Source organism: Salminus brasiliensis, chromosome 10 (genome assembly GCF_030463535.1).
Source record: "Salminus brasiliensis chromosome 10, fSalBra1.hap2, whole genome shotgun sequence".
In the NCBI taxonomy this organism is placed as follows: domain Eukaryota; kingdom Metazoa; phylum Chordata; class Actinopteri; order Characiformes; family Bryconidae; genus Salminus; species Salminus brasiliensis.
Window position 1 is genome coordinate 16,131,393 of NC_132887.1, and position 12,633 is coordinate 16,144,025.

Below are 12,633 nucleotides of genomic sequence, written 5' to 3' on the forward strand. Positions count from 1 at the left end.
AAAGCATTCAGTAGTGAATTCTAAAGGACTCATTTACTCTTGCTTTCCCCCCTGAGGTTCACTTATGACATAAAAGTAGTTTTAGGGACTAAAAATACTAAATATTTAAGCTTTCTTTATGCATATATAGATTTTTGTTCTGAATTGGCTGTCTTGCATTATATCACCATAACAAATTGCATTGCTGTAACACTCTTTATAACTTTAAAGTAAATCACAACAACCATGAATGCAAAACAGCTTCGATTCCATATACAGACTGCAGGGCAGGAGGTGAACTGTGAATGTTCTTACATTTTATAAAATTACAACATTTAAATTATTTTGTAAATAAAAGCCGACATGACAAAGGCGGCACTGCAGGTAGGGTACGTGCTGAACAGTTCCAGGAGGGTTGATTCTCGCTTCAATCTCAGTAACGAGTTTGGTGTGTTCTCCCTGTATGTTTTTTTTTTTTTTGAAGTACTCTGTCTTCCAGTCACATCCCAAAACCACACATGGTAAGTGAATTGGCTATGCTAAACTGCTGTTTATTGTGAGTGAATGGGTGTATATTGTACCCAGTGATGGACTGGACTCCCTCTGTTCTGGGAGGATTTCTGCCTTGCGACCAATGATTCTGGGAGGAAATCAGGAAGATGAATGAATGGATCACATGACAAAAACAAAAACAGTGTAAATCATCTGGTTTTATAGTAGTCTTAATAATGCAAGTGGTCTTAAGACAGCACACAACAATTCTAATGCATTGCTCATCAGGTCAATGTAGGAGTATATCGCAATTCACCAGTATGTAACTTGGGAGATGGCTCTAAATGCAAAAATGTTCATGATGTTTGCCATGTTCTACATTTCTCCCAATTGCAGATATGTTTGAAATGTTTCAAACATTCCTTCAAAGCAAAACTATGATCCATGATGAAGAATTCAACAAAAAGGAACATCTGATCAGTGAAGAATGTCCCATGTGGAGATAAATGAAGGCAGCTCATCTTTATCAAAGCCAAATGGGTTCAAAGTTGGCACAACCAGGTAAGAGCACACAAACCAGTGGGAAACAGAGTTTCTTTAAGCACTGCTTGTTTCAGGAACAGCCCAAAACCATGTAGCGAAAGAAATAAAAGCAAGATGTTTAAAGCTGGCTTGTCGCAGGACAATGCAATTAAAATCGTATTTGCTAAAACAGCAAACAGCACACATATCCTCACGTCCAGTATTCCCCATAGAAAAACCATTACAGGCATTGTATGTGCGCAATAGAGTTGGCTGAAAGTTAGGGCATTTTCCTTGTGAACGACGTGCAATTCTTCACCGTCGCCGCTCTGAAGAGTACTGTTCTCCTCAGCTGCCAGAGGTCAGTGCACTGGGACTTGGGCTGTAATTGCTGGAGATTCTGCTTCAAGTGTCTTCCAAAAATTTGCTTTGCTTTGGATGTGTGGCCTTGAACCATGCCCTGAGAAAACACAGCACCATGAAAGTACATTACGTCAGAAGTTGCTTTCCGTTGCTGTAAAATACACATTCATAGAGCTTAGCATTTGAACTAGACCACAACTTTGTACAGCCAGAGTTCTAATGATTAACATTTTCGATGAATTCATCATTGTGCAGATTTTGTGATCTGTCTGCGGTATGAGAAGCATATATATAAACCTCCTGAGCGGATCACTCTCCCACGACCTGCAAAGTGAATTCGCTAGACCATCACCTCTGCACCTCAACACAGCCAGCTCTTTCTGGAACCTGCAAAGAACACTTAGTATGTCAGCAGCCATCATTAATATCCCTTACTTTTCCACACAGAATCCGTTCCATCATCTCAGATGCTCTTCCAGATGGGTTGCTGGCACATAAGGACTTCCTGACAGCCTGTGTCAGAGAAAAATGCTTAATTATGGAAACACAGAATGTACAAACATTGCCGCCATCATTAGGATGAAATGAGTTGTGATCTGTGATTTTCTTGTAAACCAAATAAGGAATCATGCTGCTCTTGCTCATGCTGTTCTTCCAAAGCTTTGCTCTGGATGTCATTTTTAGGTTGCGTGCCTAAGAGGTGGCTTTTAGGGAAACTTTCAGGGAAATGTGGTTCTTGTTATGCTTCCCGCAGGCTGCAGTCCAGTAATGGATGTACACAAGACATCACCTGACACGCAACTTGAGGAGGAAGTGCCCAGGAAAACACCCAAGCATCCCACAGCTGGCAAATGTTTATCACTCTACCCACTATTTGGTAAAGCTGCTGCAGATTAGGCCTACAAAAATGCTGCCTAATAAGCCAATAGTAGGAACCGGGGGTGCTGCCAGGGATTTTGGGGCCTGTGAAAACATATTACACTGGCCCCACAACTGTAACAGTTCTGCCAATATACTCAATTCATACATTTTTAAGAGCCCCTGACAGTCACAGGCCTTTAGAATTGTCCTTATTCTCCACCACCCATCCGTGCACCTACAGTACCCCTGGTAGGAAGATTCAGCAAGATCCTCTAACCCTTCACACTTATTGTTTGTGAAAACATTGTCATTTTATTTAAACTATTTGTCAGTTAAAGGGTTTTATTCACAATCTTCTCTCCAATGCATTATAATTCAACTTCCAACCCACTAGTTAGGACTCATTTATATTTTTGCCACATTTTTGGCACTTCTTGTCACTGTAACTAACAAAATGAGCCAGCAGTTGAAATATCAAGGCACATTACATAACTTCACATAATATACATAAACAAAACAGTAATAACTCTAAAGGTCTTAATGTCAACATGTAGAATGACTGCAATCTTGTACTATAAAGCCACAAGTACAGTTTAGGTTGTAAGACAATAACAAATGACTGACTTTCCGAATGCAGAGGCCATCTGGACAGCCGGAGGAACAGTCCCGCAGCTGTCCAAAACATGCTTCCCAGAAACTTATTCAGCAAGTCGTTTTTTTTAAAGAATGATTCAGTGTACCACAGAGAAACAACAGCCAACACTATACAAGACAAATGTCTGTACAACGCATGGGCTACATGGTGTGGCTGAATTCTTTTGGTGTAAACAGATTTCGGAACACTTCAAAGCTGTGTTGAAACACCAATGTTTATGATGATGACACATACATACGCACTTTTCCCATATGAATCTGTACATAAACTGGCGGGGGTCTGTCTGGAACCCTCAGCCTGTGATCACTCAAGACCTGGAGTAAACAGGAATACGTTTAGTGTCTCATCTGCAGAACACCACTGGAAAAGCCTACATTGCACAGCATGCTATAAAAATAAAACGTGATATCAGTGAGCATAACTATAGGTACTTTGGTCATTTGGAAACTTTCCAAAAGCATGAATTGGAAAATCATTTAATTAAGTTCAGTTCAAACTTTTTTATTTGTATTTACAATAGGTGTCACAAAGCAGCTTTTAAGAGAAACAAGTTCAGGCCAACAGTGGTAAGTACAAACTCCCTCAGGGCAAGAAACTCCCCCATGCCTCAAAAAGATCCCAATAATGGAAACTCTGACAAATTTTCCTTAAATTATTTATTTAAATAGTTCGTTTCATTTATTTTAAATTACTGCGATGTACGATTCAATTTCGCTTCATCCTGTCTGAGTGGACATAAGTTCACAAATTTACTGGAATAACCATGTTTTTCTTTATAGTTTTACTTTGCTCCAGTAATCGGTCATTCACTTTAGCAACGAGATTTAAAAGAGAACTTACGCAATGTACTGCAACAATGCCACCGAAAAGTTTGAACCAGCCATTTGTTTGAATCATTTCAACATAATCAATGCAAAGAATGATTAGATTCTTTATTAGGGTGCCTTCTCATTAGGCAGACACATGTATCTTGACACCATGACATAGATGATCTAAAGACAGTGATACTTAGAATGAAAACAAGGGTTTATATGTGTCAGCTGTAAAAGTCAATACTGCTACTACTTTTGGAAGTAGCATACATTAATTTGGAATGAGGACATAGGCTCCTGCAGAAGACACCGAACTGAAGTGGTGGGAACTCTAAAGAAAACATAAAGAATTCATGGGAAAAGAGCTAAGACCACATTTTACCCCTAATTATGAAGGTCTACCACAGCAACCTCAAGTGATTCACTCACCACAACAATTACAACAGTTCCCAAAGTACAACTGACCTTGGATCAGTTTTTTTTCTGTAGATTTGTGATTTTTTTCCAACCAAACATATCTTTAAATCAAAATGTTTGTAGACACCTCTTCATCAAAAATTTCTTCATATAACAAAAACATTAATGGAGAGTCCTCCACTTTGCTGCAATAACTGCCTCTTCTGATCAGAGAGGACTTTTGAACAATTTGATTGACTTAACTTCAACTCATTGCCCAGTCCCTTTGGATTAAATGGCCTTGTTTAGTCAACTCAATATTTCACTAAAAATAAAAGTGTTTTTTAAGTTATGCAGCACTTGCTAATTTACATAATTGTACAAAATTATGAATACATTAATACATGTACATACTTATACAAAATATGAAAGGTTTACATGAGAAAGTTATTTCTTGCTTTCAATCAATTTCAGAAGTACTTACAGAACTGATCCAGTCACTACAAACCAATAAAACTAAATTCTGACCCTAGATTATAAGAAGGTGCTGGTCTGTATTGGCATGATTTAATGCATTGCACTGCCGCCACTCAATTGCCTGATTAGGTAATTGCATGCATGAGTAGATGTACATGTAGGAGTGGATGCAGTTTCTGGTATTATACTTCAGACAATAGTGCTTCAACACTGCAGTCTGACTGGGACCAGTAATCTGCAATGCTCACAGCATTGAAAAGTTTGCCTGAACAATAAAAATAAATGTACAGTACAAGTCAACATTAATCAAAATTAATGATTTAAGTTTTAAGACTTTTCAAAAGATACAAATCACTTTAAATGATCAATATATTGTAAAATTTTAACAATGGTTGGGACAGTTTCATCTGAAAAACACCCTTCTGAGCCTTCTGGAGGAACCACAGAAATACTGTAAATAAGCGGCAGCCTAAAAGACTCACCAACTGACTCACCAACCGACTCAGCACTAATATATGGCAAGTAATAATCCTCATTTTTTAAAATGTGCTAGCTAGTTATCGTCCTTTGCATGAAATACATACTTTCTTCACCTGAACCAAGGTTGTGTTAATCAAATATATCTCTTTTCTTTAAAACAGGGAACAACCTAATCACATTGTTTTGTTTTATAAAGACACTTTAGTGAGTATTATTAGCTAGTTGGCTAGCTCACTAGTTAGCAAGCTAACCATCCTAAGTAGCTAGCTAACTAACACCATCACACCATTTTAATAATTATTAAAATCACAGCTTGTTAACACTGACTTTCTAACTAGAAGAACCGCCCATGCTATAGTTTTATAGTTTTTTTTATAGTTTTAAGGTTTTAAACATTGGACACATAATACAATACCTTTGTCCTACATCGACCCATAAAACGTTACATCAGAATAGTCGATTAGATAGCTAGTGCTAACTTGTTTGCTACTTGCTAATTGATTTAGGTGGTCTAGAGATTATAATCATAAGGACTTTGGTCTAATCCAGAACCAGCTTGTTGGTGAGACATCCCTGCTAGCTACAGAGTCCACACTTTTTTAAGTAGCTAGCTAGTCAAACATTGGAAATTGACTCCAAAACAGTCAATTTTCTGGGAGTAAAGGTTGACTCTTGTCGGAAAGCTAGAAGCTGACTCTCAGACTTTGTGTTTTTTCATTGTTTTATGGGTCGCGGAGACTTTACATAACATATTACCAACATACAATCAACGTCAGACATGAATGACTGTACAAGACATCCACAATAGTAAGTTAGAGTCTTATATGTATGCTAAACACAAAAAAGGTTATCATTGTAAAGAAGATCATAATAATAATAATAATAATAATAATAATAATAATAGAATAATCTTAAATAGACTTTTCTTATTTAAAATAATATTAAAAGATTTCAAATTCTTAAAGAGGAAATAGGAACCAGACAACATCCAGCTGCCATGGAAAAATAATATGGGTTCAACATACACTATATTGTCGAAAGTATTCCCTCGCCTGCCTTCGCACGCATATAAACTTGAGCGACATCCCAATCTTAATCCATATGGTTTTATGATGTCGAGCCACCCTTTGCAGAGACAGAATATAGAACAGATACTGAACAGCTTCCACTCTTCTGGGAAGGCTTAACACAAGGTTTAGGAGTGTGTTTTGTAAGGAGTGTGTTTATGGGGAGTTTTGACCATTCTTCCTGAAGCGCATTTGTGAGGTCAGACGCTAAATGTTGGATGAGAAGGCCTGGCTCGCAGTCTCCGCTCTAATTCATCCCAAAGGTTTTCTATTGGGTTAAGGTCAGGACTCTGTGCAGGCCAGTCAAGTTCTTCTCCAAACTCGCTCATCCATGTCTTTATGGACCTTGCATTGTGCACTGGTGAGCAGGCATGTTGGAACAGGAAGGGGCCATCTCCAACTGTTCCCAATTATATTTGTATTATGAATGGACCATCAGAAACAATCCAAAATTTACAGTTCCAGTATCATTTCAAAATGTTTTTCCTTGAAGTGTATGGAGATATAAGGTCTTGCTCCAAAACCGCCATTATGCAGATTGTATGTATTTGTATTTGAATGCCAATGTCAGCAATGAGTGCACCATTTAGTAGCATTGCTGAGTTTACTAATGAGAAGGGTTGGCTGGGTACCTTATATATATATATATATATATATATATATATATATATATATATAGTGTTTATGAGAATGGTTTAGTGGGAGTTACTGAAGTTTTTGGCTATAGACTTAAACTACACTCAGAGACAACTGAACGGCATGGATTATGAACAGATATAAACACTGCTGCATAACGACAATAAAACGCTTCTGGTTTTCATTGATCTGCAATGTGAGCAAACACACAAACAAAATATCAAAAACTATTAACACAACAGAAAAAAGCTGCAGATTTCATAATAAAGAACCTGAAAACCCCCAAACACAATCCTTATGATTGTGATCAAACATGTAATACCGACAACCACCAGAAGAGGACAGTGTAACTTCTTCAGTCAGATTACAACATCAAAGAGAATGAACACTTTGTGTTGTGTACAAGTAAGATGTATTAGGTGCTCCATTGCAGTTATCACACAAGCAGGCTTTTAACCTATATAACTTTCTTTGTAAAATACAAATCCCATACACTATATGTCTAAATGTTTGTGGACACCTCTTCAAATGAATGTATTCAGCTCCTTTGAGTTGCATCCTTTGCTGACACAGGTGTGCAAATGCCAACCTGTCTAGTCCCTGTATAGAGGTTCTGCCAAAAGAATACAACTTTATGAGCAGATAAACGCCAGCCTATTGGCACCATGCTTAATGCCAGGCTAGAGGGATATCAAGCCCTCCAGCATTGAGCTGTGGAGCAGATGAACTGTGTTCTCTGGAGTGATAATGCTCATGATAGAGTAGGGAATGAGGTGAGGTGGTGATCATCCAACATCCTGACCTCACTAACACTCTTGTCACTAAATGCAATCATCCTCACAGCAATGCTCCAAAATCTTGTAGAGGGACAGTATACGTAGTTACTCCATCAAACGCAGGATAAACTCCCTTTTAATAGCCTTGATTTCAGAAGAAACAATGAATGAGCAGGTGTCCCAATACTTTTGTCCATATAGTGTATCAACAAATTGACTCCCTCATTTAGATGCACAAGATGCTCTGAGATTTCTTTTTTCATACTGAAGGTTTAAGTAAACAAGCCAGTATAATATAATCATTCCCAAAATCAATCATGGCATTATTGTCCAAAAATAGCAAGTATTCCCAGTTGTTACTGAAAGCAGTCTTTTTTATTAAGTGAAGGGCAGAATTCATTTGAATCTGAATGGACTAATGACTGAAAACCATATCTCTGCGTAGCATGCATTAGGTTCAGCTGCCTTTCTCTGTTCCAGTAAATCCCAGCATGTGTGCCAGGGCTGAGTGATGGAAGCGGGAGGCAGGGGTGTGTGAGGAGGGCTTCAGCAGGATGAAGGCATCTCCAGGGACGATGTGATCCTGTGCTGAGTACTTTCAGCTTTAGAGTGTCTGCTAATCCTCCTCCACTCGGCATGAAGAACAGCTCTACTGAATACATGACCACTGTAGCAAAACCCACTCACATTAGCTGTGTGAAACTTCCTAGCCCTGTCTGCATTGTCCAATACTGATTAGAGATTAGTTGCTTCCTCTCTCCTGCTCTCTCTCTCTCACACACAGAAATTAAATGACTTGTCCCATCACACAATTAAGCATGACATCACCTCACAGTAGAATAGAGGCTTCCTCCTTTGTTAATTATCTTGAGCAAATTGGAATCAGATAAAGTCAGAGAGGAAAAAAGAAACAGAAAGAGCTTGTGTGAATACTACAGAGAAGGGATTCATAATCTCTATCCTTGGTTCCCTGCAATATGCACATTTTGTGTGCTTCCCCTCATCTAGCTCATCTGATTCAACGTCTTAACTAATTAAAGGCTTCTAATATGCTGAGTCAGGTGTGTGGAAAAAAATGAAGAGTAGTGTGGTACTTAACGTAGAGCAATCTCATTAAGTCCAGTCTTTGGGAACCTGCTGTCTTGCACAGTGTCTGGAGTTCTCTGACTGGACTTGAAATGTACTGCTCCAAATTGAGGTGTGTGATTAAGGTGAGTATTCTAAAATTAGAGGGAGGGAGGCATGTTTTAATTCCATACAAACTGTGAAGCACACCTGACTCCACTTGCTTAGTCATTGGTTTCTCTGATTTTTCTGAGGTGTTTTGGAACAAAAAATACTGTTATTTGTATTAAATGACAGTACTAATGTCAGTAGTAAACAAATGACAGTAAAAGTAATGCTACCCATACACTCTGAAATATAGAATTTCATTATAATAATTATAGTGTTATCATTACTTCATTAGTTTTTAGTCGCAGACTCTTACAGGGTCACTATTTGCAACTTCAACTAGACGCATTTGCCAATTATTTCCCATCATGCTCCCAGTGGATATGTACATGTTGAGAACCTGTTGAACAGTGGAGCAGAAACAGAAGCAGCTTGTGGCCACAGCTGCCCTCGTGTGTGGAATAGTTTTTTGAGAAGAAAAAAGATGCTGCAGAATGTTTTAGCTTGATTCTGGAAAGAGCTCATCTATTGAGTATTTACAATGTCTATGTCACAGTCCACAGTAGCCATGACTACAAGCTTCTATCCTGACCACCTTAAACCAACCGATCAAGATGACCGAAAGGCACTCGTACACGTACATAGGGAAATGGTGTAGGTCTGCTTTAAATGTTCCAGATAGCAAACATTTATGAGTAAAATATGGCCCAGTTAATACAGTTACAGGTCAGTTATGGCAAAGGCAAGTGTATCGTGGGCTTAAACTGGCCCAGTTTTAGCAGCCACGATTAAGACCTGTTATGGTGTTTGCATGCAATAATCATGTGAAATGTTCGTACAAAACATTTCTTCTCTCCCCAAGGAAAACATCTCTGTCTGAGGAGACAGTACTGTTTTGCTGGTTCCTGAAATTCTTCTTAGGAGAAAAGAAGAGATCAACATCTGCGCTTAACGTGTGAGGGGTTTTAGACACAAATAAGAAAAGCAAGTTTCCTTCTGCTCAGATAGACTGAGGAAGAGAGCTTTATTAGAAATGACGTGATCTTACACTGAATCTTATTCAGCGGAGACTGAGGTGAGATCAGTCTGACCCAAAAGAGATTAGGCCACCTGTGAGGCATTATTTTGATCAAAGTGAAAAAAATCAGAGGGTTTTATCTCAGAAGCAGATTTTATAAACAGGAGAACATTGCTTAAGTCTCACATTGATCTCAAACAGGACTTCACTGTGTGAGATTAAGAGGAGCTTTTATTTGAATATTGGCTTCTGCAAATATTTGGTCCAGCTATAGCCAACTGTGGCTATATTTGGTCACTCATATTTAATCAAAGTAATTACTGTTATTCCTTGGCATTATATGGGCCAGACAGATATTACTACAGTGATGTCTTACATCCAGCATCTGTCAGCACATGAACTAAACACTATTGGGCGCTATTCTTCTCTTTTGAGATAATTTCGGCCAAGTCAGAGGTGTCAAACGTAAATAAATTGTAAAGATGTGTGGATGCCATATTAACATGTGGACCTGAATCATTCAAATGAATTCAATTGAAAAGAAACTAGATTTAAAAAATAAAAATGAATCAAATGTAATCAGAGTTAATAAGAGTAAACGTAACTTGTTACTATCCATCATGGCTTTCAACTGCATCTGCATCAGGCAGAGGTATGGCAATGCAGCTCAGTGAAGCATATTATTAACTCTCAAAGAATAACCTCACAAGAAGAAAACAAAAAGACCAGAAAGAAACAAAAGAAGAAGCTCTTCATATCCAACCCTCTTGTTTTCCCATTCCATTCCCATAGAGACAGTAATGTAATTACTCTGCTAATTAGCTTCATTAGTGCTGGCAGCTGTAGACAGTTCATAGCTCGACTCTGAAAGCTTTGTTTTCAGAAAACAACCAAACCAGGCCCTCATCCTGACAATCCTGCTGAATTCACTCCTTAGTATAGCAATTGCTCAAAGGGAAGACTGAGATATCTCGCTTTTAGCTTTCCACCCACTCAGCAGAGACTCATATTATTCACCACATTGGGGCGCCAAATCCCAAAGACCAACCATTCACTGTCAGACTCAATGGTGATCTACCCATGCATCACAGAGATATGAGAAGTCCCTGCTACAATTCATAATTCACCATATGGCTAAAAGTGGCATTTGTTGCCAACAGTTTATGGGGAACTCATATTTAAATCCATTCATTATGTACATTCTCACTGTCACCCCTGACAATAATGTAATATTAATAAGCAAGAAAAGAGACATTTTCACAAGCAAGGCTGCATCTCCTGAGATTGCCTTTTTTTATTGGCAAAGCCCGCTGACAAGAGGCAACCTGTACGAGGCTGAGAGGCCTAGAGTGTATGGTGGAGTTAAATGTCATGCACTGCTTGTCTTTATTGGAGGCTGCAGTGCAATCTGCCCTTTTCCGTTCCTGGGCTCTATTGTTTAAATAGGAGCTTTTAATGCTAGGCACCAGATGGGCTCTCAAACAAGTGTGGACTGAAGCATGTTTACCGCTCAGTGGTGTACGTGTGTGGAACAGGTGAAAATATCAAATCCCCCCCTCACCAATGGCCGAGCGCCAGATGCCATGCCTCTGCCTGTAAAGCTTTATGGGGCATATGCAGTTGTTTGGCCGATGTTAGCGCAAAGCAGACAGGAGCGGATCAGATATGTGTGATGATTTAAAAACAAGTCTGTCCCGGCCCTGGCTGAACAGAGCCATTAGTGTACGACTACAAGACAGAGCTTAGTGAAAACATCAATTTACGAAGACATATGAGAGGTTTAAAAATGGCAGAGGCCATTTTCAGCAGACACACTCAACCAAAACCATCCTCACAAATGTCCTAATGTCCTGTAAACTGTGTTAAGCATTCTGAAAGAATTAGATGACCCAAAGGCCTTGGCGTCTACTGATATTAATTGCAGAATGCTGATATTGCATGCTTCATTCAAAATCCTTGGCTGTTTCAAAATAGAGGAAGCAAAATAAGCAACAGGAAGCAGTTTCTAGGTTTCCAGCTTCATGCGTATGGCTTCTTGTCAAATGTCTTGACAAATATATGAGCTGTGTGTGCAAATATATGAGCACCTGGCTCTCTCTGTCAGCACAGGATCAGATTATTGTGTACATGGCAGATCACACAGCCAGCCTTACACAGCTCCACAAAAGCCTCCACAATTTCCTGTAATTAAAACTAACGGCCAGTCCATAACACACCATACCTTTGATTGAAGCGCCTCACAGTCCTTTGATAAGTGATTTGAGGGGGTCTGTTTAATGCAATGCAGGCTGCAGTGCTGACATGCTTTAGATCTATTCTGCTCAGGATCTATGACCAGCACAGTGTGATCACATCACAGCAGAAAGGAAAGGGTAGATTTTCTATTTAGATGTAGAAGAACCTTTAAAAAACAACTTGACACAATGTGAATTAAATGTTTTTTACGAGACCATAAATACAGGGCAAACATTCAGGAAACTGCAGATATTGTAAAAATTCTTTAACTATAGTGTAATTCATACAGAGATGTGGAGATGTGAGTGATATTACAGTGCCTGAATGATGCTGGAGCAGCAAGAGAAAGTAAATATTTTACAGTGAATGTTGAGGTGGAATGGGCTGTGTGAGGATATCCATGGATGGACATACACATTTGAGATGCTTGATGCATTGGCTCATTTTCAGCTCAGATTCAAAATGAAATGTATAGTGTACACAGTGTATGCAAGAGCTTATATACTTGTAAACATTATTAATCATTGTAAAATGATTTAAAATTAATTTACCAATTTAAATTTACAAACTAGTTTAACAGTGTTCACTAGGTGATGATTATTTGTCTAGAAGTTAATAAATTAACATGAAGTAAACATCTATGGGTGTAAAACAGTAGCTATAACCCTAGCTTTATGACAAGTGAGTGCGG